Source organism: Urocampus carinirostris, chromosome 3 (assembly GCF_059441175.1).
Source record: "Urocampus carinirostris isolate Australia breed hairy pipefish chromosome 3, RoL_Ucar_1.0, whole genome shotgun sequence".
NCBI classification, from domain to species: domain Eukaryota; kingdom Metazoa; phylum Chordata; class Actinopteri; order Syngnathiformes; family Syngnathidae; genus Urocampus; species Urocampus carinirostris.
In genome coordinates, this window is record NC_142351.1 from 27,936,146 (window position 1) to 27,959,318 (window position 23,173).

General features: G+C 39.8%; 1 long non-coding RNA gene across 1 annotated transcript; it reads right to left on the bottom strand.

Annotated features, from left to right (window-relative positions):
• Positions 1 to 1,872: 1,872 nt before the first annotated feature.
• Positions 1,873 to 23,173, bottom strand: LOC148369344 (uncharacterized). Its single transcript, XR_015849875.1, has 3 exons — positions 22,898 to 23,173; positions 2,218 to 2,290; positions 1,873 to 2,143 (listed from the first exon to the last, which is right to left on the bottom strand). It is a non-coding gene; the product is annotated as an uncharacterized LOC148369344 (long non-coding RNA).

Below are 23,173 nucleotides of genomic sequence, written 5' to 3' on the forward strand. Positions count from 1 at the left end.
AAATAATAATAATTCATTCATCACCTCCGCAAGGCTCTGCCAACTATCCACACACCCTCACTCCTAGGGACAATTTGAACTGCAATGCATGTTTTTCGGTACAAGAGGGCCTGGAAAAAACAGACTGAGGTATTGGGAGAACATGCAATTTCCACACTGGGACAGGCTGGTCACTGATATTGCTGCAAGCTGGAGCCCACCTCTTCTGAATTATGAGGCAGAGATGCTAACCAGTTAGCGACTGTGCCACAGCACAATGATAATCAAACATCTATCCATCCATCGATTATCTGCATCGCTTATTATGAGTCAGGTCACAGGGTGCTGGAGCCCAGCTATATTTGGGCAGTGGGCAGGGGACACCCTGAACCGGTTGCTATCCAGTCGCAGGGCACACGGAGACATACAACTAACTCCCTCATTCCCACCTAGAGACAATTTGGACTGGTCAATTGACCTGACATGCATGTTTTTGGAATGTAGGAGGAAACCAGAGTTCCCAGAGGAAACTCATGCAAGTACAGGGAGAACATGCAAACTCTGAAAAGGAAAGTTTGGTCTCATGACATCAGAACTGTGCCACACACGCAAGTGATTATTTGACAATGTATGGGTATTGCTTGATTTTCATTTATATTGTATTAGGTTGGGGATGTCAGCTGGCAGCTTTTTATCTTGTAGTTATCGTGTTAACCAACAGAGGGCGTACGGGGTCCACCACAATAACTACTTTTTTTAAAGGAGACCTGACTCTTATTTATTCATGTCAAATCAGTCTCGAAAGATCAGTCTTTTGAAACCAGAATCATTTATTTTCATGTCTTTCTGAAAGGGAAAAATTTGATCCATTAATTTTATCTTTTGCTTTGACTTATCAATTATGAAACTTATTAAGTTTGATGATAATTATTTATCTGAAGGAGATGTAAAGAAACATATGCACACGTTGTTACGGAATTTACAGTATTTGTCAAAAGAAATTCAATCGAAAAAAAATATTGCATCAATACAAATTTAGCACGTTACTAGCCAACACTGTTAACAGGGTGAGGGTGCTTTCTGCGGTGAAAGAGCAGGATGAGTAAACTTAATAAGTTAGGGTAATCAACAAAGCGAATGATCAAAGATTTGCTATGGCTGCGTGTTGAGGGAAAGAGAGTGAGGCGGATGTTGGCGCCTCCTTTTTAATGCCCAGCGCCATCTTACACCACCGGATGTATGTCACTGGGGTTTGACTGCGTGTGTTCGTCCTAAAGTACTGGGAATTTAACAAAATACAGTTATTTTGACGCCAAATTGGGCCAATTTAATCCAACACGCCATAAAATACTCAAGCATTAATCATGACTAAGAACACTTTGGTGATTTGAATTTTATCATAAATCTCGAGAAGCTAGTCAACTCCTGGAGCCAAAAACATTGTTTTCCAGAGCACACTAGTACAAGCATATTAGGGAGCTGTCTATCACGGGCTGTTGGTAGGCAAGGGTGGTTCTGTCGATTACTGGCTTAAGTCAGTTTATCAAGCATTTTTGGTAATTCAATAATACTCCAACTGGAAAAAAAAATAAAATGTTCTTGTGGGACAAATGGTGAATCTTTCAAGGTTCCTTATTTTTTCACAAGATACTTAGCTTAAAAAAGGGCGGTATTTGGAGAGTAGTGATTCACCATACAACAGGGTCACGTTTTTAAAGGTAACTAGTTGCCTGTTAAAATATGTAATCAATAACATTATTATTGTAACTGGATTGTTTTTGATCTGACTCTACTAACCAAACACAAACTTTATTCTCCTAAGAATGCGTGCTTTTTTCTTGATATTAGGGAAAAAATATTGACAAGAGACAGGCATTTTCACACAGGGGCAGATTTATTTTTTTAAATTATCATTAAGTGAATTCCATCGAATTGTGTCGAATTACTGTCGAATTAGTCTAATTATTTTTCGTCAAGCCTTGCTCCCGTTTGTCTCTCATGTCTCTTCCGTGTTTCGTCCTTTTGACACGTCGGGGCATCGGCCCCTCCCCCTTGGGTGGACTGACTCCTCCCGTGGGCGGGCCAGGAACTCCTCCCCTGGCCGACTCCTCACGTGGCTTCCACCCAGTCGCCACCTCCTCCTCGCCGGAAGACGCCGCCATGTCTGAAGGGCTCACAAAAAGAAAGCTTATCAGCTCATAGCAATGCCAAGTGTTTATCAAAACAAGTCCTAATTACCTCGTCAGCGCCCCACTATCAAAATTCCCCAGCCAAAACACTCTCCACTTCAAACGGCGCGACCTTCAGCTTTCTGCATACAACAAAATTTGATTTGTATTATATTAAATCCCTTATAGTCAATTAAATAAGATAAAAAAATCATTCACTTACTATATATGACATCACTATTGCTGACTATGAATGAGAGACTAATCAACTTGAGTACAACAAATGATAAAATAGCAATACTCTTCACATGCGTGTGGGGAAAATAAAATTACAGTCGCATCGTTCAACTATTCAGCACACTTTGCACAAGGAGACACTGTATGGGAGAGTAATGCTGCAAGAGCCTTTTCTGCGCACATGCCACAAACAGTCACTTTAGGTATGCTTAAGCACATTTGGACAAGCCAGCTTCATTTTGGAATAAGGTGCTGTGGACTGATGAAACTAAAATTTCATTTGGACATAACAAGGAGCGGTTTGCATGGTGGAAGAAGAGCACAGCATTCCAAGACAAACACTTGCTACCCACAGTAAAAATTGGTGGTGGTTCCATCATGCTGTGGGGGCTGTGTGGCCAGTGCAGGCACTGGCAATCTTGTTAAAGTTGAAGGTCGCATCGATTCCAGTTAGTATCAGCAAATTCTTGCGAACAATGTTCTAGAATCAGTGACAAAGCTGAAGTTGCGCCGGGCCTGGATACTTCAACAAGACAACAACCCCAAACATTCCTCAAATTCTACTATGGAATTCATGCAGAGGAACAAATACAATGTTCTGGAATGGCCATCTCAGTCCCCAGACCTGAATATCATTGAAAATCTGTGGTGTGATTTAAAGTGGGCTGTCCATGCTCAGAAACCATCAAACCTGACTGATATGGAGATGTTTTGTAAAGAAGAATGGTCAAAAATAACTTCAATCGGAATCCAGACCCTCATCGGAAGCTATCGGAAGCGTTTAAAGCACAGGTGTCAAACAGGCGGCCCGCGGGCCAGATCAGGCCCGCTAAGGGATTGAATCCGGCCCGCGAGACAACACTCAGAGAAGCGCAAGAGAAAAACAAGCTGCAGGTTGAAATATGTCAACTTGATGTTGCCAAAGCCAGGTGCCTCCAACAAAGACACTGTACTCGTATTTATTTTTCTCTCTCTCTTTTCTCTCTCTCTCTTTCTTTCTTTCTTTCTCTCTTTTTTCTTTTTTGTTTCTGTCTTTCTGTCTTTCTTTGTTTCTGTCCTTCTTTCTTTCCTTCTTGCTTTCTTTCTTTCTTTTTTTGTTTCTGTCTTTCTATCTTTCTTTGTTTCTGTCTTTCTTTCTTTCCTTCTTTCTCTATGTCTTTCTTTCTTTCCTTCTTTCTTTCTTTCTTCTCAATTTCAAGATGGCGGCGCGTCTACTAGACGTTGCGGCTCGAGCTCCAGTTCGTCTTTTGTTTTTCAGTGTCCCCTGATCCCTCTTATTTTCCCTTCGACTCCCTTCGCACTTACAATAATATCCACTACATCCCGAGGGATATACAGAGACCACCGGATCTCCCTGGAAGATTTGCCGCCTGCCGACAATGACAACGACGGAGAAAAGGCTGAGCTAAGCTAAGAAGGCGACCACACAGACCAGCGCTCCCAAGCATGTTCAACCAACGCCAGATCCATCCGTCCACAATGAGTGAATTGAGCTGCGGATCGCCACCAACAACGTCCGGAATTGGAGGACTTTTTTTTGCCATCACGGAGTCTTGGCTTTCCCGACGCCGCATTACATCACCGGCTCGAACGAGACGAAGACTCCGGTAAAAACAGGGGTTGGAGACTACGCGCTACAATAATAGCGGAACCATTGATACACAATGCTCACTCGATATGGAGTTTCTAGCTATGTACCGGGAGAGTTAACTGTGGTCTTTGTGTTTGCTGTATACTTTCCACCGCTAACAGTTTCACCAGATGCTAACGTTAGCATAGCGCTATATCTCCTGCCCGCTGCTAAACATCAGCTTGCACTACCCCAACGGAGCTTTATCGTCGACGGCGACTTTAATCGGGCATGTTTATTGACTGTACTCCCAAATCCTTTCAATTGTGGACTCCCAAATCTACTAATTGTGGACTGAGCAATTCGGAAAAACGCTGGACTGTGTAATGTAAGATCAAACATTCGGGAACTCTGTTTGCCCCTCACTCTTTGTCTCTTTCTCTCTCTGTGTCTTTTAACCTCTTTTGCTCTAACGTCCTTTTTTCCTTTTCTCTCTTTTCTTTTTCTCTCTTCCTACCCTTCGCGCTTTCTTTTCTCTTTTCTCCCCTTCTATTTTTCTAGTTCTCTTTGGATTCCTTTCTTCCTCTCCCTTTATTTTCCCCCTCTCTCACGACTTTTTATCTTTTGTTTTCCATGCTCTCTCCCTCTCTCTTTTTCTTTCTTTGTCCCGCCCTCTTTCTCTTATTTTTTTATCTCTTTTTCTTTCTCTTTAATCTACTCGTCCGGCCCCCGAGAGAATGTTTGTTCTATCGTGCGGCCCCCGAGTTCAAATGAGTTTGACACCCCTGGTTTAAAGGTTGTTATTTCTGCAAAAGGAGGATCTACTAAATCTTGATGTAATTCTTCTGTTGGGAACGCCCAAATGTATGCACCTGCCTACAATTATTGCACATTTTCTGTAAATCCTATAAACTTCATTTCGCTTCTCAGATGTCACTGTGTTTGTCTGCTAATTGTTATATTTAACTAAATTGCTGATCTGAACAACCAATCATTTATAAAGGAAAATCTTAAAAATGAACAGGGGTGCCCAAATTTTTGCATATGACTGTATTTCTAACTGACAAGCTGCCGCTGTCTTCTAAACATCTCAACTTATTACTCTTGATGTGTCATTCTCAAACGAAGCGGCTCTAAGTGAATGATGGGAGCTGACTCCCCATTAATAAAGATGTGGTTCTTTTTGAGACTCTTTATGTTGTAATTGGTCAATATGCACATTTTATGAATTCTGTGTTTTTGAAATTAAATTGGTTGAGTATATGAGAGGTTACAATTGTTTTGTATGGATTTTTGGTAGATCGATAAATATTTTAATATTTTAGTGTTTTTGATGGAGTTTTACTATTACCTTTTTACATTACAAAATAAAGTTGTTTCTCTTGTACTTTGAGCAAAATGTTTCATTATAATCGGTATAATCGGTAGTATATGGATTAAGGCAACAAAAACAGAGAGTCTTTTGGGACTTGAGAGGGATTTATTAGTGAGCCGAGCCAAAAGAGCCACTTTTGTAATAGAGTAAGAATTCCGTTCACTACTCGCTCCCCGTTTGCATCGAATTCAAGCCCTTTTCTTACCTGCGTAACATGTTAGCAAAAGCTAGCGATGGGTCGGGCCTGGTCACAGATCTGCTCGAAGAACTCGGCCGAAAACGAGGCTTCATTTCACAAGTCACGTGATGCTACGTCACTGACACAGGCTTCAAGTGGGGCTTCATTTGTCACGCCCACTTCCTTCTTTACACCAGCTTCAAAGCCACGCCTCATTTTGCCCATGACTAGTCGCTTGTAGTCCTAGAAAAAAGTGCTAAAATTTTACCCACATAGTATAGTTTATTAAGCAAGTTTGTGGGGAGAAAAAATATGCTCCGGGGAGTTGTTTACAGTTAAAACAGATCGAAAATGCCGCTCAGCAATCCAGACTATGAAAACACAGAAGATGAGGAGCACCCCTGGCTGGACATTATACGCATGTTCTCCTGAAAAAGGGTGTGAAACACCAGCTACAATATGCAATGTCTCCTTTTTTTGAGTTCATGGGCGAGCTTGTTGTCTGCTTGTATTGGGGCTTTAAATGTGCCACTTGGTGGTACTTGAGCTTAATTTATTTATTTGATTAATACTATTTATTTTCATTGTTTTATACGACGCTGCTACAGTTACTCAGTACTTGAGTAATTTTCTCATCAAGTATTTTTTTTAACTCAAGTAAGTATACAGATGACTACTTTTACTTCTACTTAAGTAATATTGTTCTGAAATAACTTTTACTTGAGTAAAATGTTTGGGTACTCTACCCACCTCTGGTTACTCCCCATTATTGGCTTATTTTAAGAATGTTTGTTGTTATTTTACTAAAAAAAATGAGATCCGAATAATATGAGCATATTTTTCTGTGAATCAGTAAAAAAAGGTTTTGTGAAATCATCAGTTATGAATACACCTGTGTGTATTCCAACAGAAATATTTGAAGACATATAATGACAATAGCTCATTTTGTTGTATTGGTTTATGTACAGCATTCTATGTAACTAAAAAAAAAAGGTCAGCCAAAGCAACCATCAAGCATGCTTAACATCATTGAAATCCTCAATGAATTTGGATTTTTTTTCTTCTTACCTCGGAAGGCTTACTCTTGGGATTTTGTTCTCAAGTCTGAGACCCTTTGAAGCTATTTTTGACTTTCTCAACCTAGTTTCCAAATGACGTTCACATTTCTTTCCCTAAGCTCACGCCTCCATTTTACAGCCATATGTCACACGCTTTGGTCAGTTAGTACAGTGATCAAATGTATTTGTATTAATTTAGTTTGTTGAGATGGTGCTCATGATTGTAGCGGTGGGCAATTTTAAACTTGTATTCTCAATCCGATCTAAATAAATACATGATATTATCTATCCATACTGATCTGATACTGATACTCTTTGTTTGAAAATGTCATGAAGCTTGAATAATTGAACCATCCTCCTTCATTATTTTTCACATTATAAAAGGACAATTGATTAAAGTTAAAGTCCACACAATGCTGCACTTCCCGTTTGCCACTGTCGTACTTAGTCTCTGATAAGGGTGCGTCCAGATTCGGCCTGCTTGTAGCACAATAAGGCCTACACTGAAGGAGTGGCCGAGGGCACAGGGTGAGAGAAAGAGAAGGACTGCGCTATCTACTCATGAAAGCAATGCTTTGAGGAAATTAGTGTAGGGGTGAGGTATCAAACCCAGGACAATAGTATTGATCTGATCTGAGTATTTGCTTAGTATTGATGACATTGATATTTGGATCGAATAGCCAACCCCTACAGGATGTTGTGTTCCTCCAAGTCCAAGTTTACACAAGCAGTTTGGATATAAATAATACCTTTGTTAACGGTGGAACGTTAAAATTACAGCCCTGTCTCAGCCCCCTGCGTAAAATGTTGAAAAATATTTAAATGATGCCGCCCACATTGACTTTCCGACAAAGCTGCTCCAACTGGTTCATTTCCACTGCAAATGTGGCAGCTGCTGTCATTAAATATTCATCGGTAGACAATTAAGTCAGTGGGTCATTAAGCAGAATGAACACTATGTATGTGAAATCTTCTTAATTACAAGCTAACGCTATATGCTCCCTCACTATGTGGTCCCGACTGCTATTACTACCGTGATATGATTTTGGAATAAGATGGAGGCGGAAGGTGTTGCCATGGGTTACCAGTTACTGTCGAATGGTCGCGGAATATGACTTTAGCACCTGTCTCAGAGATTTATTTTTTTCTTGTTAGCGTATTCTCTTGTCGTAACGAACTGAGCACATGCGCTCATCCGTGTAGAACAATGACTTCTCTGACTGAGGTCACCTGTTGTTCCCTTTTGGGCAGGGGACCCTAATGTCATGATTGCCTATTTGGAACACCTGTGGCAGCTTGAGTGGCGCCAACAGCCCGGACAAGCTGATTGGTGGCTACACCCTTCTTAAGCCCCTGTCTTCTGTTTAAACTTTGTCAGATTGTTTGCGAGCTGTTGTGTTTTCACCCAGTGGGCGTTTTCGTCCGACTTCATCGCTGTTAAACCTGTTTTCTGCCTGATCCCTGTTTTCGACCCATTTCTGAACCTGACTACACCTGTTCTGCCTGCCGCCTGCCTACGACCACTATTACGAACTCGACGTCGCCTCTGATCTCCAGACTTGGTCAAACGACGTGCCATTCCCGCCTGCCTTCTTCCGACACGGAAGTGTCATCCCCGCCTTGCTTGATTTCGCTCTCCGCCAGTCCTTGGATCAAGCAATCAAGCAAGCTTAAAATCTCACTCTCTTTCAATAAAATCTGAGAAACGCATGCAATTGAGTCCTGTGTCCGCTCTGGTCTGTTGCACCTAAACATTTTCCTGTGAGGGCACCATATATTCCCTCATCTCTGATGAGAGGTTGGGGTCAGTTTGTCACAGGTAAAGTGTGATGATTGCAGGAATTTCAAATTGTAAACATGTAATGTTTTCAGTAGAAGTATGATTTTGGAGCCGGGCTGGGTTTGGGCTTAAAATGTCAAGTACTAAGTCGGGCCGATCAGGTTTCTCTAAAAAAATTTTTTTCTTCTTTCTAGATGATCTATACAGCAGGTACTTACTTTTACTCAAGTAATAATTTAGATAAAAAGATGCTTACCAAACTATCAGGTTAACTTAAAATCACAAAATACAAATACATTTTCCTTCTCATTGTTGGGGTAAAAATCGCGCGGCTTTCCTCTTCCACTTTGTCAGATGTCATTTCTGCTTCTTGCCAATAGCTTTCAAGCTTTACAAACTTTCTTTCTGCTTGTTGGCCAAATCTTTTACTATTTGCTGCACATCACGGAGATGCGCACTTTATCAACTGTTCATTTTGGTGCTGCACTTGTACTGCACACTTGATTTGAGGGACTCGGGGAAACCCCAAGCTGTGGAGTTCAGCTTATACGCACAGTTTGGTGCTTAAGTACGCATGGCCGGACTAAATCTTTGTCTTTACTTTGACTGCAAATTAAAGCTTGGGTTTTTTTTGGGGCTCGTTTATCAAATCAAGTTAATGCGTCAGGTACGGGAGGGTTTGGGTTTTTATATCCGCGACTCGGGTCAGGTCGGGCTGAACTTTTGTTGGCCCAATTTTACCTTTAGTTTTCCAGTAGGACACAATCATATAACCCTTTTGGATTCATCTCATCTCATCTCATTAGCTGCACCGCTTATCCTCAGTTGGGTCGCGGGGGTGCAGGAGCCCATCCCAGCAATCATCGGGCAGTGGGCAGGGGACACCCTGAACTGGTTGCCAGCCAATCGCAGGGCACACAGGGACAGACGCTCATTCACACCTAGGGACAATTTGGACCGGCCAATCCACCTGAAATGCATGTCTATAGAATGTGGGAGGAAACTGGAGTGCCCGGAGGAAACCCACACAAGCACGAGGAGAACATACAAACTCTGCACAGTAAGTCCGGTAGCTGGATTTGAACCCACACAGGAGGTTCCCAAGACCTTAGAACTGTGCCGCACACACGCTAACCACTGCGCCGCCGTGCTGCCCTCTTTGGATTCTTCACAGAAAAAAAGTCAGGAAACAATTATGACATTATTTATGAATAAATAATTACCAGATGACCCCCTCTGGCTACTTCGCAGAACAGAATTCACAAAATAACACTACGAAATACAAAACAACACAAATAACACTCTGTGGGTTATTCACAGAAAACAAAGTCCATGGAACATAAACTTTCTGTGTACAGTCTCATCAGGTACACGATCAGCTTAGTTGTCAGAGCACTGGACCACCAGTGGTATAGATGGCTTGCAAAAAGGTCATCTCATTACGACACAATTATTCCATTTTAACCATTGAAATTGACACATGTATTTTCATTATAACATGTGAAATGCACAACAGATTTAACATTTGTCTCTGGTACCTTAACTAAAAATAATGTGATAACGAAATAAAACCCAATGCTTTTTAATATCTAATTGTAATTTATCTAAATAATATATCCATCTCATCTATGATACGAATCCCGTGTTGGTTTTGTATGTGACTTATTGATGGAGTTGTATTTATCCTACAGTTGACATTTAATATGTTATATGTGTTCTCAGCCATTATTGAAGAGTTCTCAGCCCGTAAACTAAACTCCAGGGCCATGAGTTGTTTTTACAGACTGTGTTTTGTTCTCACATACCAACGGATGTAGCCTGACCTATGACCTCTTCATGCCATAACTCAAGATTGTTTTTAACCAAAAAGCGTGAGAAGAAGGAAAAGGAGGCTCTCCCAAAACAACAGGAAACCGTCCATCTTCAGCCAGATGACAAGCTTTCCAAAGAAGACTAATCAACTCTACGTAGCAAAGGCAAAAACTGAATATTAGAAGGGAGGTTTTTCGAGGAGATCCTCAGAGCCAGAGCCGAGCCGAGCCAGAGCGCAGCAAGCAGGGCAGAGCGAGCGAAAAGATGTCTAACAGCAGAATCTCGGCGGCTCTCAATATGATGATTAATAAAGTAACTAATTATAAAGAACCGATTCTCTTTGTCCTATATTGCAGAGCGTTTTATTAAAAATGTTGGGGACATGAACCTAACATTTAATTGGTCCTTCGAAACCGGATTCCAAGATACCAGATGATTCCAGGACGCGAGAGGAAAATCCAGCAAAGACTGTGGCCACAGCATAAAGACCCTTTTTCCGGGACTGGACCTTCCCTCGCGGGCTGGTATCTGACGGTTGACGGAAAGCCAAGGACTTAGAGAATCGTGAGTAAAATTTATTCGTAACATTGTGTGCATGTAGATAACCGGTAAAAGAAATTGACTCGCGAGCGCGGGGGGTAGATTCTTAAGGTTTAAGAATCCTCCGTCGAAAAGATTAAGAATTCTCTGTAGAAAAGGAAAATCTTAACAGAGACAAAGTTTAAGAATCCTCCGTTAAAAAAAAAAAAGAAATTACGGGGGGCAGATTCTTAACAGAAAAACCCTGACAATTCTAGACTCTATCAGGTAAATAGTTTTCAGACAGTTAAAATTCCGCGGGAGGTGTGGACTCCCCTAACCCAGCGCTTTAAAGTTAGTTAAATTTCACAAGGATGTGCGGAGTCCTCTGTCAACTGAAAATAAGTGGAAAAAGAACAAGCGATGTAAGAACGTGATCACGATAAAAAACAAGACGTCTGTGTGATTGAGAAAGAGCGAATGAAATATAAAGTTGCCCCTGGGCAATTGTATTTATATAAAAAATAATAATAATAATAATAATAAATACTCGAACTCATAGGTGAAGAGTCATTTATAAGGAAGACCCGACCGCAATCGAGCCTCTGTGTTACTGGATAAAAGTGAGAAATTTGGGAAAAATATAAATGAGCTATTTAGATGCGTTAAATCAAAATAATGCCAGAATAATACCGAAAAAGATAAAATATTCCTGTTTTCAGTTCAAAAAATTGGTAAAAAAGGACTGGGAAGAATAGGAAAAATCTAATTGAGTGAATTGAAATACACTAATTTGAGATAAGGGCATTTTTATACCAAAAAATATTGAAAAAATTGTTTATAAATACTTTTTTTTTCTCTTTCAATTAAAATGGAAAAAATGGATTGAGTGAAATTCAAATGAGTAAGATAATTCATAAATAAATAGATGCCATTTTCACATTAAATAGGTGAAGCTAAAATAGTAGATTTAATTGGTTTAAAGAAAAAAAAAAAAAAAAAAGGGGAGAGAGAAACATAAAGGGGAAAGTTAATTAAATATTAAGAGAGATAATTTGGTGAAAATTAAGTGAGACTAACCTTAATACAATAGATTGGAAAAAAAAAAAAAAAAACTTACTTTTTCAATATTGAACTGTTTTAAATCTAGAGTAAGTAAATGGGTAGAGTGGAGCACATTATAGAGTGCTTTTGAAGATCTTCATTGACTTGAAATGCGTTGTTTAGATGCAAACCATTTGCGATTTATGGCATTACCTTTGTGGAAATACCGTAATGTATCCTAAAAAGGAGGATAATGAATATACAGGGCCATATAGTGAACCGCGTCGATTAAAGGGAGGAAGAGCAGGCACACAGTAATATGCCTCGCTCCACGCCGCCCCCACAATATGCCAAATCATTCACATGCGCTAACACCCCCCAGGTCATTTACCCACTTCCGAGGAGAAGCCGTGAAGAGGGTAGGGTTTTACCGCCCGATTCTCAATGGCTAAAAGGCCAAGTGGACCCCCTTATTGACAGAGTAAAACATAGATATAGATAACGAGAAACTGACTAATCCTGAGTAGGTCAGATCATGGGTCATAGCACGGCCTTGGCAGTGATTAATTAAAAAGGGAGTTATTTTTCTGGGTTGAATAATGGTTTTAAATCTAGAAGTGGGATTCACACGTGACACCGAGCAAGCTGTGAATAATTAAAAAAAAAAAAAGAGGTGAATATGAGGACGCAGGAATTAAGTGGACACTAAATTGAGGAGAAGATAAAGTTATAGTGAAACAATATTTACACAGAAATATTTGCATGTAAGATGTTACATACAGTTGAGATTTGTGTAATATGCATTTGGTAAAAAATAGTCAAAACATGTGACAGTAATTTTATAGATAAGCTATAAAAATAAAAGAAAATTATATAAAGGATGAAAATCTATTTGAAGGCAAATGAACATAGACATAACATATTGTTTTGCTTTAGAACAAGAAATGAGAGAATTGCAAAGTATTACAATAATAAATTCGACTACAAAAATACTGTAGTGATACAAAAACTACACTATTTTGTTGCCATAATGAGAAATATTATAGACTAAAAAAAAAATAAAAATATATATATATATATATATATATATATATATATTAGTGAACTATCGTGAAAACACTGCAAAGGAAGGAAACGTTTGATTTTACAGCAAAAGTGTTGCTCTAACGATGTTTTTGAGTTTCAGAATTTTGGTTCTTGTCTCATTTGGACTCAACAATCCGCTGAGGAGAAAATGGAGGAACGGTGAGGAAAAAATAAGTAGCATTACTAACGATGATGAAGATATTTGAATGGGATGAACGATGGAATTTTTATGATATTAAAGGAATATGTCAACAATAAAGGCGTTACAGGTGAGAACCAGAAAAGTTTTGTGTTCATATTCGGCCGGTATGAACCATAACTATGATAAGTAGATCTCATCTTGTTGGAATCCATCACAGCGATCATCGAGCAGCGATTGGAGGACACCCTGAACTGGTTGCAAGCCAATTGCAGGGCACACAAAGATAGACAATTCACTAGCTCATTCACACATAGGGACAATTTGGACCAGTCAGTCCACTTGAAATGCATGTTTTTTTGAAAGAGGAAAGTAAACCGTAACAATGAGAGCATGCAGGCTGGCTTGGAACACACACACCTGTTCCCAGGTCCTTAGTAATGCCGCACACGTGCTGGCCACTGCGCCACCGTGCTGCACACACATATATAATATATATCTCATCTCAGCAGCTGCACCGCTTATCCTCAGTAGAGTCGCGGGGGTGCTGGAGCCCATCCCAGCAATCATCAGGCAGTGGGCAGGGGACACCCTGATATATATGATTTTTTTTTTAAACTGAACTATCAATAATGATAATATGATAGGAATTTTGAATTCCGTGTACTAGCTTGCTAAAAGATTTATAGATCTTGGCAGAACCCCTGAAATTTAGTGATACAAAGATCGAACTTATAAATCGGTGACAAATATAGTAGATATCTGCGTATTCATTCAGTTTTGATCATCGAATTATTAATTTATTTTCTGCATTTGTTGATGGTAATTGCGAATAACAGGCTTGTCTTTTTCCATTTTTCTACTTACTGTACTTTTCTTTAACATCTTAGTACAACATAGTTCGTGATATCAATCATCAAAACAAATGAGCCGTTTGAAAGCAAGCTCTCTTTGATGAATTGAACAAGGAAAAAAGCCGTTTGTCTAATAAAAAGACTGACCTTCGCTCGACAAGAATTACCAACAACAATGACGTAATCTCGAAGCGACGAGATCTCATTAGTGAAGATCGGCGTGCAGGAAAATAAAAAAAAAAAAAAACTCGTACAGCAAATTCAAAATAATGACAAAGCTTGTAATGCGTTAAATCTTTGTTAAAGAGTAAACTAAATGATAATGAAAATTTAAAGGAAAAAAAAAAGTTGCGTCCCCAGCATAAATGATGCGTCTAGGACAGGTAAGTGGGAAAATGAAAACACTGAGTGTATAATACAAGATAATTATACAGAATAGTTTAAAAAGAAAGGATATTTGAGTAAACAACTAATCATTTTTCGTTGAAAATGCGAATAGCAAAGGGTAATAACTTTAAGACGTGTAGTTTTGCTCCTAATAAAGCAAGGACGATTAAAGCAATAAAGATGACTAAAAACGGTCCATAATTTTAGTGTCAATCTTCTCGTTCGTAAATGGACAAATTCAAAAGAGGCGTAATACGTAAAAAGATTATTTCCTTAGTTGTTCTCGTATTAAATAATACATTACTCTCAATAAAATAATCAAAATTTTGAGAGAAGTTTGAAAATGACGACAAACTAACACAGAAAGGAAAATTCGAGATTAGAAATCATTAATAACGTAGCTGAAGCTATTTCAGTCAATGAATGAAATGTTACCTTTAAACAAAGGAAAAAAGAAACGTATTAATAGTCGGACCAGATCATGTTGATCTGTATAGCCTTGATCACAAGGGATCTCGAAGGGCTGCATAGAACATAGACTAATGCGTAGAAGCAAAGATTGTTGCGCAGAATAAAAGATAATGAATAAACAAAATAAATACACTCAACAAGATGGTTCATGAGTGACGGGTATGTATTGCTGTATATTGAATCAATAACAAAAGATTGATTATGATTACAGAGAGAAGAAAATACAATTAGAAAAGTTATGACATTAAGTTCGATTTGGCATTTTTAGAGATTTTTTAGATCTTTTGAGATTTTTGATGTTTAGATAGTGTGTGGGTTTGGAATTTTGACAAGTTTAGCCCAAAGGACAATTGGGAGGACAATTGATTACACACTGAATTTTTTTAGAATGAGTGTTACAATTGACAAATGATAAACAAATGTGTAACAAATACTGATTTATGGTTTGGTTAAGTTAAAAGGAAACGGTTTCTATGGAAGAGCATTTTTAGAAGACAATGAGAAACTGATCAATCTTGAAGAGGGCCATAGGAAAAAACGGATTAGTTGATTTTGAGACATATCGGGCTAATTTAAGAATAATTGCATGGGAAATAAATGGGTAGAAATTGATTAAACTAAGATAATGTCAACTAGTACTTAAATTTAGAGAAAAATTTAAGACATAGAGTAATCCGGCCAATTCACTAAAAAAAAAATCCCACTACGTAAGCACAGTGGAATTAACGAGACTCTCAAGTGCCAGTGAATTCCGCAAAAAAGACTCTTTCTAAGTCTCCAAAGGACATATAAATCTGTCAAAAAGAGGCCATGGACTAATTTGCTGAAAGAGCCAAAGACAGTCATCCATTGTCTGCGCCGCTTATCAACAGCGAGGCCAAGGGAGTGATATGGAGCACATCCCAGCTAGGCTCATAAACAACGAGCTCAAGGGAGTGGGGGTAACACACACGGCGAGACGTGAAGTGTTGGGCCTGCGGTCGAGGGGTCACATGTCCTTTGAATGTGAAGAAGAAAGCTCTGCTGAGCAACACCAAACAGCGTGACCAGGCCAAGATAGTATTCAGACATAAAGTCAGATAGATAGATAGATAGATAGATACTTTGTTCATCCCCGAAGGGAAATTCACATTTCCAGCAGCATCCCTGAGCTGAGAACAAACAATCGAGAACAATCGAAAATAACACGGGAGCTGCTGGAGTGGCTGCCATTCGTGACGGCGCCGGAAGAAACGATTCAATTTGAATCATGTACAAACAAACAAACAAAATATTATTGCATATGGTAGCAGTTCTTTTTTCGAGCAAAATATAGAGTGGTTTTCGAGTGCCCTCTTGGAAACAAATGAAAATCATGGAACTTCAATGGACGCTCAAATGCCAATTTTTGAACGCTCATTGCAAATCCTGTTGCGTTTTTGCTTTGGAAAATAATTGTTCATAAGTATGAAACTGATTGTGCTTACTTGAATAATGATTTGTGTTTATGGTAACTGTGTGTACAAAATAATGTTTGCCATAGCAGCAGTATTCTTACCTGATCCACTCAAGCCAGATGCTATGGCTGGGATACAACCAGTGATTGAAAATTTAATATAAGCAGGGGTGTTAGTGGAATGTGCCGACTCCCCAGTAAACACGCCACAACATGCACTCTTGGTTAATATCGTGGACCTATAACAACTCTGTGACAGTGACTGTGCCACCAAATGCCACCATTGTGATGTCCATACCGATAACCTCTTTAAAAGGGTTCCAGTGAGGCAGTCTAGGGAGACAGCCAACACATATTACTGGGCAAGGGTGGGAGGAGTACTGGTGGTACGTGTTTGGACACGGAGCGTTCCAAGGGTGGGAGTATTTGGTTATAACGGAAGCAGGGGAGTACTGGACCCCAGGGGACAGCTCTGAGGCCCAGTATTTCAAAAAATCGGGTTAAATTGCATCAAGGAAGCAATTTACAACTGACTATAACCGTTACAAACCAGACAATTCGACCTCCGGGATCAGATTTTTTTTAACAGCACGTGCTGGGGTTTCACGTTATGGGCCTGGTCCTCGGGCATGGATCCCTTTTTTCCCGGTCGTAGTGTGTGTAAATGACAGTATGAAATCGACTGATCAGCCAAAATTAAGTAACTACTCTGTAACGACAAATATCACATCAGTAAGCATGTCAGTCAAAGACATTGATGGGTGGTTCAAAGTTACCACAGAAATTTCAAGGATAGATAACAACTGGTTGCTAATGGCTGAGCAGGCGGCACATGCTGTCATGACGGATTGTGTTGTGTGTATGGGTGCTCGCCCTCTTTTGAGAGTTGTACCATCCACTCTGAACTCAGAGTGCCTGATAAACGTAATGAATAATGCTGTACCAAACGGAAACTGCTCTTTCTGGGATCAAACCTACCCCATAACGACAGTTGAAAAACATAAGCCTGTGTTTTCTAAAAGAGTAGCTCAAAATAATTTTACCTGTATAAATAGAACCGGATTTGGTGACAATATAAGTAATCTGAATAGTATACAATGTCACCAAATGTTGACAGTCAATATAACATTTAAACCACTCTCCCGGAGTGACATCTGGTGGTGGTGTGGAGAAGACAAGTTGTATGATAGACTACCGTACAATACCACGGGATTGTGTGCATCTGTGTCTCTTATTTTACCTGTGTCTATAACCGCCACCACAATCCCTGAATTGCTAACATCTGTGAAGAGCTTGTTACCACATGCATGGAAAAGTAAAGGTCTACCTATGCCTGGAGTGACAATGATCCTACATACATCGACAGTATCGGTGTTCCAAGAGGCGTACCAGATGAATACAAATTAGCAGATCAAGTAGCAGCGGGTTTTGAATCTTTGATTTGTTATTGGTGTACAATTAATAAAAATGTTGACAGAATAAACTATATCCATTTCAATGTGCAGAAGTTAGGAAACAAAACAGAACAAGGTTTCTCCGCCATACACGAGCAACTCTCTGCTACCTCCCTCATGGCTTTCCAGAACCGGATTGCTGTTGATATGCTACTGGCTGAAAAGGGAGGGGTCTGTTCTATCTTTGGTGACCAATGTTGCACGTTCATACCGAACAACACGGCAGCAGACGGAAGTCTGACAAAGGCCCTGGAAGGCCTCAGGTCACTTAACAACAAGATGAAAGACCACTCAGGAGTTGACACATCAATGTGGGATGGTTTTGGAGATACGTTTGGGAAATATAAAAAATATTAATATATGGCTATAGCCGTTTTTGCGGCAATTCTCACATTGTGTGGATGTTGTTGTATTCCGTGCATAAGAACATTGCTAATGAGACTAATTACAACAGCTCTTGCCCCAATGCAGGCAAAGATGGTACCTTTGTATGCTCTGTTGCCCTCGGACACCGATGCTGATGATGACTCTGGCAATTACCATAAAAATGACGATGGTGAAAATTGTAATGACACAAATGTTGATGATGATTGCCTGTCTCTGCATTTTCATGATTTTTACTCAGATCCTGGTCATTATGACGACAACCTCTAAGTGTAACAACTGTTGTTGTGTTCATGATTTCTCTGTTGAAAATCGTATTGCGAAGTGACAGTTGAATGAAGTATTAAATCACCGATAGGATAAAGAGGAGGGAATGATGGAGTTGTATTTATCCTACAGTTGACATTTAATATGTTATATGTGTTCTCAGCCATTATTGAAGAGTTCTCAGCCCGTAAACTAAACTCCAGGGCCATGAGTTGTTTTTACAGACTGTGTTTTGTTCTCACATACCAACGGATGTAGCCTGACCTATGACCTCTTCATGCCATAACTCAAGATTGTTTTTAACCAAAAAGCGTGAGAAGAAGGAAAAGGAGGCTCTCCCAAAACAACAGGAAACCGTCCATCTTCAGCCAGATGACAAGCTTTCCAAAGAAGACTAATCAACTCTACGTAGCAAAGGCAAAAACTGAATATTAGAAGGGAGGTTTTTCGAGGAGATCCTCAGAGCCAGAGCCGAGCCGAGCCAGAGCGCAGCAAGCAGGGCAGAGCGAGCGAAAAGATGTCTAACAGCAGAATCTCGGCGGCTCTCAATATGATGATTAATAAAGTAACTAATTATAAAGAACCGATTCTCTTTGTCCTATATTGCAGAGCGTTTTATTAAAAATGTTGGGGACATGAACCTAACATTTAAAGGCTCCAAAACTGCTAAACCTCTTTTCATGAAAATGTAAACAGTTTTTACTTTAGGCCTATGTAAGTGTCTTACGCTAGGTTCCGGCGCCCCCAAATAAATACCCCGAAAACTGCAATCGGTTTTGTAGCAGTCAATTTAGGTATTACAGCCCCCAACCACGGACCACTCCAAGAAGCCAAATCCAATCCTCTATCAGAACCAACAGCTTGATTGATGCAATTATTTTTTAATCAAACGGTTCAACAAACCACGGCCCCAACCTCGCCCGAGGCCTTTAGCTTGTGTCATCTGTATTACCAGTGGTAAGAGTTTGGTATTCTCACTGTTGCGGCCCGGTTTTGAAACATGTTACAACCAGAAACGTGCCTCACTCTGCTACTTAATAAAAACAGTTGACTAGTTTTAATATCACATGTCATGGAAGTTAGTCATAAATAATGTTAGTTATTCTTTTTCTTTGTCCATCAAAAATTATTAAACTATCTCAAATTGTATGTGAGCTTTTTTTCATTGCTTCTTCCCTGGTTGCGTAGCTTCCAAATGTGTGCTTCCACATTTGAGCGTTTAACCAATCACATTTCATGCATCTACCTGGAGGCCTTCGCAATAAGCTCTGCTGCCCCTGGCCTGTAAAATCAGTCGCGAGAAAGCTGTTGATTTCACCAAAGATATTCCGAGTTCCCCGCGACGCTACTGAGGATAGGCGGTGCAAATAATAGATGGATGGATTCCAAGTTGGCATTTTTAACACCAGCTAGCTGTGAAACTTCACTTTTCTACCAAATAGTGCCACCAGCTGTAAAACAAGGAAATATAACTGGTGTGTTGATTTAATGGCGAAAAGTAGGAAAACTACGAAGGAAGCAATTTTTTCACAAGTGGAAAAGGTATTTGTCCACCACTTTCAGCCTAGAGCCTTAAGATCCTGTAAGATAATTCAAATTTCAGGCCGGTTGGGCCTAGAGCGTCAGCCATTATGTTAAGGTCGGGCGGGCTTCTCTCTTATCTACCTGTCACTGTTCACTGTTTTTGTTTACTCAGTATTGTTTAACATACATTTTGTTACAAAATACAAACTACTGTAGATGTGTGGGCATCCACGCGGCTCCCTTTGCGCAAAGTCTACAGACAAAATAGAGTGTCTCGGCTAACTGTTAGTGGGCAAGCTCATACATTTGCTTATAATTATTTTATTATGTGGCTATTTTCAAGCAATTTGAGGAAGTCAGCTTTATTGCGAGTATATACGGTAATCTAAAAAAAGATTGTTACTTTCAGAGTACTGCACTACTTTTGATGTCAGTAATCTGGGGGGTATCTGATTTTTTTTAAGGGAACTATTTACAAACATGTACAGATTACTTTTTTTCAGTAACACTCTTGTTCAGGGTGCACAACCATATCTGGATCCGGACCGCGGACCATAGTTTGCGAACTCCTGCTTTTGGATGTCCTCAAAATAAGGTTCCCTGTATCCTGCAGCAGCATGAAAGTGTCCCATTTTATTCCGCCGCACCCTCCTCCCCTCTGCTGTCACAGTTACTGTTTGCATCTCTCATTGGCTTGGATCACATCCTGCCCTCCGCCCGCGGTGAGGAACAGCCCGCCTATGACTGGAATCTCTCATTAAGCTGCTGAATGTGACACGTCAACAAAGACATTCCGCCTCCTTTGAAGGTGTTCCTCGCCGTGGCTTGAGAACGTAAGCAGCCGTTTTAAGTAAAGAAAACACTTTGAAACAGCACTTTAATGTGCCTGAGTCTGAGCCAGATGCTGTCCTTTCCTTTGTTTAATTAACAATAGTGCAAGTGAGACTTATTATCCACATGTCTCGCTTTCATTACTGCTCCCTACTCTAATCTGTCACATTTGAGAACGAGAAGCATGCAGCAATTGCTGAAAAGTGGCAAAATAATTGGCTCCCTTTTGCCACACCGACCAGAATTTATGGCATGATGTCCAGCAAGGAGCATCATTTGTGTCTTTTTCCTACTAGCGGGACAGTGCATGTTTATTTTTGAAAAGGGAATACTTAATTGAGTCGAAAATTGTGAACACTGGTTTAAATTCTCCTTTTTATCTCATCTCAGCTCATCTCATCAGCTATGCACCGCTTATCCTTAGTAGGGTCACGGGGGTGCTGGAGCCCATCCAAGCAATCATCGGGCAGTGGGCAGGGGACACCCTGAACTGGTCGCCAGCCAATCGCAGGGCACACAGGGACAGACAACTTGCTCGCTCATTCACACCTAGGAACAATTTGGACCGGCCAATCCACCTGAAATGCATGTCTATGGATTTTTTTTTTATTTTTTTTTTTTTTTAATAGAAATAAATCTCATCTCATCTCATCTCATTAGCCGTACCGCTTATCCTCATTAGGGTCGCGGGGATGGAAATAAATGAATTCCACTATCAAAAATTATGCCCTGTCATTGATGAAGAAAATAATCTATTTTGCATATTGGATAGCAGCAAAAGAGATTACATAGGATGCCAGCTTGTTATGTTGGCTATTCTACCTCCATATAAGTCGTCCTCAGGCAATGAGTCCCCTTATTAATGATTGATATTCCTTTTATTTAGCAACACTTGTGGTCCAAGATGCAGATGAGGGGTTGGTGTTCCAGTAAACTCAACGGAGGCGAAAGTCCACGAGTTTGTCAGGCTGTACTCGGGATCGGAAGGGCAGGTAAGGATTCAGTGGAATAACAAAAATTCTAAAACAAGAATATTTGGGATGTGTCAAGCAAGTAGAAGTGAGATCAGGCCTAAGAATCCAGCCCAACCTGACCTGGCTTGCAGGTTTATAAGCCTGATCCCATCCGTACCCAAATGATTATCTTGACTTGAGGTACCCAGCCTGAAATAACCCAAAGCTTTACTTAAACACTGTGTGTACCTTGGCACAGTGGGTAGTTCAGGGCAGAAGTGTGGGTTTCATCTCAAGTACACAGCTTGGAATTTACTTCTGGCAGAGTCGCTTAAATCAAGGGGGCACCTTGAAGTGCAGTGCCAAAATAAATACTTCGGTGCCGAAGTGGGCATTTCTGGGAAGTGCAGCGAAATTGAGCAAAATGCACCAAAAATAAAATTATATTCTGCAGATCGGTTGGATCCCTTAACCTCTTGGGTGGTAGGGATAGCATTTCCTGTGGTTGTCATGTTCAAATATAACTTGGTGATGCCTACTCCTCTCTAGGTTAACACAATGTTTCCAAACCAGGCATTTTTCCCATGTTAGGCAAACGTGTTAACCACTGCACTACCAAAACACAAGCCACAATTACTTGTCTGATAAATAGAAAGCTTGTGAAGCTTGTAAGTTATTTGCAAGAAGTGAAAATAGCGTCTGACGCAAGCCACGTAGATTTTGGAAGATTTTGCATTTTTAGTGTCACAAAGGATAACATTTTCATTTGATTTAGTGATTTGGAGTTTGACTGATAATTTAGTAAGCGTGTTCTTTACAATAGAGTTATCTGAACAATATAACTTTGGCACCCAAGTGCAGTGCTTGAGTGTGTTACTCAAGTAAAATTACAGTTACTTCAGAAAAATATTACTCAAGTAGAAGTAAAAAGCAGTTATCTCAATAATTACTTGTATAAAAGTAAGTGCACAAAGAAAAAAAATACAAATAAAAAAATAACAGACACCCGGCCTGGCCTGACTTAATGATTGACATTCTAAACCTGAGCCCAAGATCTTACTTCTACACCCTACTGAGTCAGAAAACATGCAGTGTGTTACTACACTTGTCACAATGGGTGCATTACGGAAGGTCAAACAAACACTGTAAAAATGACTATTTAGGAAATTCAGTTTGTATCTAATTTAATTACAGACATATTTGTTTTACCAGGACGTTGCCGCTGATATTTTGGAAAAAAAATATCTCTATTGTTTGCATGAATGGCATAGTTAAAATTAAAATAATGTGTATTTAAATAAATAGAAAAGACAAGTGAACTACCAAATTAATGTGCATTTTGAACATAGTTGTACATCAAAAAACTTGTATTTTAAACAACATAAGCCTTACCTCAAAAAATCGGACATTCTACTCCACTATCTTGCGGCTACAGCTAACCACAAAAAAAAAATGGCTGGGTAGAAAAGAATGAGAATAAATAGACCATGGTGAGAATACACAGTGTCCCTTCAACTTTCATATTAAGGCAGGGATCTCAAATGACCATCCTGAGGGCTGCAATATGCCCTCGGGTCATGAGTTTGAGACCTCTGGTATACTGTATTCCTTCAATACAAGGAACCACAAGGGACAATGATAATTTTATCCTGTTTTAAATATAGGACA